The 5,026-nt window shown below is 56.6% G+C and overlaps 1 long non-coding RNA gene across 1 annotated transcript in view; it reads right to left on the bottom strand.

Annotated features, from left to right (window-relative positions):
• LOC112484786 overlaps positions 1–622 on the bottom strand; it is a 7,674-nt gene extending 7,052 nt beyond the window's left edge. Inside the window, exon 1 of the long non-coding RNA XR_003048225.1 lies at positions 506–622. This is a non-coding gene — a long non-coding RNA (uncharacterized LOC112484786). The remainder of the gene's footprint in view (positions 1–505) is intronic.
• Positions 623–5,026: the final 4,404 nt, after the last annotated feature.

The raw sequence follows: 5,026 nt of genomic DNA on the forward strand, positions 1-5,026 counted from the left end.
GCACGCATCGCCGTCGGCGGGCGGCCGGGCCCGGGGAGGGGAACAGCGCCGGAGGTGGGGGTGCGGGGCAGCGGGGAGCGAGGCCTAGGGTGGGCCCCTTTGTCCCCCTGTGCTGCTCCTCAGGAGCTCACTGAAACCTCAACTGCCTGGGAGGGTAGAGACCGCTGTGCCCATTTAACGGTGGGGGACCTGAGCCCCGTGAGGGCCATTACTGCTGCGGGTTGCTCAGCTGGCTTCCCAGGGTGTCTGATCCCCACTCCATTTTTTTTTTTTGCCTGCATCCCCTACTCTCCGAAAGTTGTGCCTTTGGGCCTGGTGACAGCCCTGGGGGCTCAGAGCCAGGCGCACAGCAGGGGCACCTTAGCCACTGGCTGAATTTGACGGGGGCGCTATGCCAGGAGCCTCAGGAGGGCAGTGAGCGTGCCTGCCCACTGACGCGCAGTGCCAGACAACCCCGGCCCCAGGGCCAGGCAGGAGTGGGACGTGTCTGGAATTATTGGCTTACCAGGACCAGCGGTAGAGAGAAGTTTCCAGACTCCTTGAGGTCTCCAGGGGGACTCAGTGTACCCCATGAGGACAGTCCTAGATGCTAACAGAGACCCTGGTTCCAAACATGCCTTCCACTGGACTGCAGGTTTTCTGGTCAGGCCATGGTTTGCTTCTTCGTACCTCAGTTTCCTGTAGGGGCCCCAGTGCTTCCTCGACCTCAGCCACCACCTGGCCCGTCCAGCCCCGCCTGCTCCCAGCCAGTTAGTGACCTGGATCTACGTGCCTGGCTCCCCGCTATGTAGCCTGGGGTGGCTGCTTTCACCACTCTGAGCCTCTCTCATTCAGCTGTGGGATGGGTGAGTAACAGTGCCAGCCTCGCCTGTGTGCTGGAAGGTTCCGTGAGGCCATGCCAGTCTTGACTTCGCACGGGGCCTGCCGCACAGTAAGCAGTCAATGTGGGTCACTGTTGTTGGAGCTGATTGTTTTTGTTATTTCTGAGGGACTCACAGAGGCCTAGCGAGCCCCCTCCCCTCCCGGCTCCCCTCAAGCATAAGGCAGAGCCGTGAGGATTCAGAGCAGCCGGCGCCTCCTCCCCACCCCACCCCCGCCCCCCGCCGAGCAGTGTGGAAATCACCCGAGAAGCTGCTGAGCAGAAATTTCCAGTCTCCCTGGCAAAGCTGGGAAGAGTTAGGGTGGGGCTCAGAGATGAAGTTGAGCAGGCTTTGTGGGGCCAGGGCTGGGGAGGCACCCCCAGATGTTCTCGGGGACCCAGGAAGCACCCTGGGTCCTGGAGAGCGCCTGGCCTCCAACACAGCCCTTGTCCCTGGTGGTCAGGCAGGAGCAGCGCTAGCTGTGCCCTTTAGCAAGACCTGTACCCTGGGATTCTGGGTGAGCGTCCCCAGAAGATGGGATAATAGGGTCGCCGTGAGCACTTAGTACAGCTTCTTGCACCGCAGAAGTGGGGGCTGTTTGCTTTAGTGACTATCCCGCTTGTAGGGGCCCCCTTAGCTGATTCCTTGGCCACCAGGAGGAGCAGAGGCCCCTGGTTAGATGGTGGGTCTCAATGGGGCTGTGGAGGCCGTCATAGGTGGCCTGGAAAACCCACCTGGGGACCTGGCAAAGAGGCTGACTTTTGCTTCCATCACGGGGCTGTGTGACCCTGGGTGCCCAACACTGGACCTTGTTCTCCCAATCTGCAAAAGTGGCCTGTGACCCTCGCTCACCAGAGGGAAGCAAGGACCATTGGAGTTGGAAGGAGATGGGGGGTCAAGTCCCAGCACTGCCCCAAACTGCACAGGTGATCTTGGATAAGTTTGAATGAGACCGAAAACACAAAACTGAGTCACACTAATAAGAACATGTCGGCTTCAGGCTAGTGCTGGGTGTTTTGCATACACATATCTCACTGTTACTCTCGGAGGGAGGTTTTATTAACTTTATTTTCCAGATAAAGTAATTGAGGCTCAGAGAGGCCGATTCACTTCCTTAAGGACACACAGCCAGGAAATGAGAGAGTCAGGATTCAAGCCCTGATCTGCTGGCTTGGAGCCTGAAACCCTGAAGAAAAGCAAGTTGAATGTTTTAAAAAGTAAAACATTTTAAGCACCTACTATGTGTAAGACATAAAAGGAGGTGGCAATAAAAATGACATGTGGCCTGGCCTTTGAGAAGCTCAATACTGAGTGAGGACACAAGACTCCAACGAGACCCATGAAAGTTAGACTTGAAAAGTACGACCATAAAATACTAGCAGTGCGGTGGAGGGACCACGAGAGAGGTGGGGTTCAGCGTGGTGAAGGGAGAGAGAGAGGGAGCTGGGGGAGAAGGCACAGAGGCCAGGGGTCGGCGAAGGCTGGTCTTGAGCAGTGAAGAGGAATTTTAGTGGTGGCCACAGGCGAGGCCGGCACAGCCAGGGCAAAGCCATGGTGGCGTAAGGGGATGTACCAAGCTCGGGGCGTGGGGGGGGGTGATGGGGACAGAAGCGAGAATGGTGTGGCTGAGGCTGGCTTTGGGCTGCCAAGGCCTTAGCTACCTCTGCTCTACAGAAACGGGGAGCCATTGAAGGTCTTTGAGCAAAGGTGGACATCATGCTATGGGAGGTTTAGAAAGACACTTCTATAGGCAGAGAGATGTCTTGAAAACATACATACAAAAAACTAGAAGGACGGGGTCAGGATGCATTGCATGACCCTTGACAGTGCTTCCTTTAAAAGGTTGGGTGGTTTTTTCTGTTTTGTTTTGTTTTGTTTTGTTTTTTGGCCTTGTACATTCAATTAAAAAAAAAAAAAAAAAGAGGAAATGTTCAAAGGAAAGCAGGGAGCCTGGAGGCAGAGCCATGGGAGGCTGCGGCAGGAATGAGCGGGATCGGTGGGCCTGGCGCCCGGCTCTCCGCTGTTTGAGTGACCAGTGATCTGGCGGATCCATCTCAGATCTACTCGGGGTGAGCATGTGGGGCCATGGAGTCTTCGGGGCACTCTTCTTGCTGGAGTCTTAGTCCTTCCTGACAGATGATGATTTCAGCCTGTCCCTGCTCCTCCCAGAGTCTGTCCTCACCGAACTCCTCCCCACCGGCTGGGCTGTGGGACACAGGCTGATCCTTAAATCCCATGCTGGGGTAATAACTGCCTGGGAACAGTTACTCAAGGGGCCTCCCTATGTTCTTGGGGACAGACTGTCCCATGGAGGAGCACCAGGCCCTATACTAGGTGCTTTAAGGACAGTGTCTCTTAATCCAAATATAATCAAGTAGGAAAAAAGTGTCGCTTTCCACATTGGACAGAAGGAGAATGGGAGCTCAGTGGCCCACCACGTGAGGGGACAGTGACTGGCACACCTTTGAGTCCTTCCAAGAGGCCTTACTGCTTCAGTCTCTGCAGGAGAAAATCATTCTCCCAGTGTCCCCCATCTCGTGCCGGTGGCCTGCTCCGGTTCCTGGGACGAGTCGCAGCCACCCCTCTGAGCCATTCCCTCTGCCCGGATGCCTCTCTTCCCTTCTGCCTACCATCCACGTAGCAAACTCCACCTTGACCTTTGAAGCCCAGTGAAAACATTACTTTCTTTCCAGAGAGTCTCAGAGTGTACTTCCTGTCCCCTTATCCGTGTTCCTGTGGCGCTCCCCCAGGGAGGGGAGAAAAGGCTCAGGGGACAGGGCTGGATCGTGAGTTCCAGCCCAGCCCCATGCGGGCGTAGAGAAGGGTCCAGTCAGCTTGTTCTGGGTGCTCAGAAGGGCAGCCTGGAGCAGGGGGGATGTGAGAGGGAGAATGGCTTTGGCTCAACACAGGGAAAGATGGATCGGCCGGCCCCTGGGATTACTCGGCTTAGAGGCTGGAGGAGGACAAGTTCCAGAAGGAGAGAAAAGCAAAGATGCAGGCTGCCTAGCACAGCCGGGCTGGCTCTCCACCAGTCCAAAGAGAACACAGCTCTTTTCTGCCCCATCCCACCCCCGAGCCTGCGCATCCGGAACTCTGTGGCAAGGCTGGCGGCGAGCCGATTTTGTGCACAAGTGCCCCTAGATCCCCACCCCTAGTGAGTGTGCACACACAGAGACGAAACCCCCCCTTTTAGAACCCAGAGGCCCCCACCCTTGGTGAAATGACCAGAATTGAGAACAGAGTGGCATGAGCTCCTCCTAAACTCAGAGTCCCCAGTGTCAAGAACAGTGACTGGCACGCAGTAGGCACTTAAGCATGTGTTGGATGGACAAACGAAGAAATGAGAAATTGCCTGACCCCAGCCCAGGGAAGACCAGGACCCTGGAAGTCTGTCTGCCTGCTCCCTTGCTTCATGTGGAGCCCCCTGACAGGCGGGGTGGCTGGGGACAGACTCTGAACGTGAAGTGAGGGAGGCAAGAGCCACAGCAAAGCAGTCCCGTTTGGGAGGGAAGCAGACAGGGAGCCATGTTCTGGTGAAACACCCCTCTGATGCCTGGGCATGGGCAGTGCCTGGGGCCTGGGAAGCTTTCAGGTACCCCCAGATCACCGGGTGGGGACCTCCCACACATACGATTTCTCAGGGGGCAGCATGGTGCAAGTGTTAAAGCCAGCGCTAGGCTCCGGCTCCTTACTAGCCGGACCCGTTGCCTCAGTTTCCCCATCTGCAAAGGGGACCGATAGCACCATCTGCTGCACAGGATTGCTGGGAAGGTCACATGAGAGGTGTCAGCTCAGCACATTCTGTCTGCCATCGCTATAAACAACACAGAGGAGCTCGGAGGGGGAGAGAGCTGATCAGCCAGGCCCTGGGCTTGGGTACTACTGTGCCACTGACTTGTGGGATGACTTTGAGTAAGGCCCCGCCTCGCTCCAGGCCTCTGTTTCCCCATTCGTGCAGTCGGGCTCTGCTAACCCTGACAGCTTGACCCTTCCCCAAGCCCAGGCCTTTTGTGCACACACTGTTGCCTCTGTCAGACCAGCACGCAGCTCCTGGAATTGCCCAGAGACACACAGGCGCATACACACATATACACGTGCACACGGACCCACACTCACACAGGGACATGTGCACACACAGGCATATGTTCACACGGGCACACACGTTC

Source organism: Pteropus alecto, unplaced genomic scaffold, assembly GCF_000325575.1.
Source record: "Pteropus alecto unplaced genomic scaffold, ASM32557v1 scaffold67, whole genome shotgun sequence".
Lineage (NCBI taxonomy): Eukaryota > Metazoa > Chordata > Mammalia > Chiroptera > Pteropodidae > Pteropus > Pteropus alecto.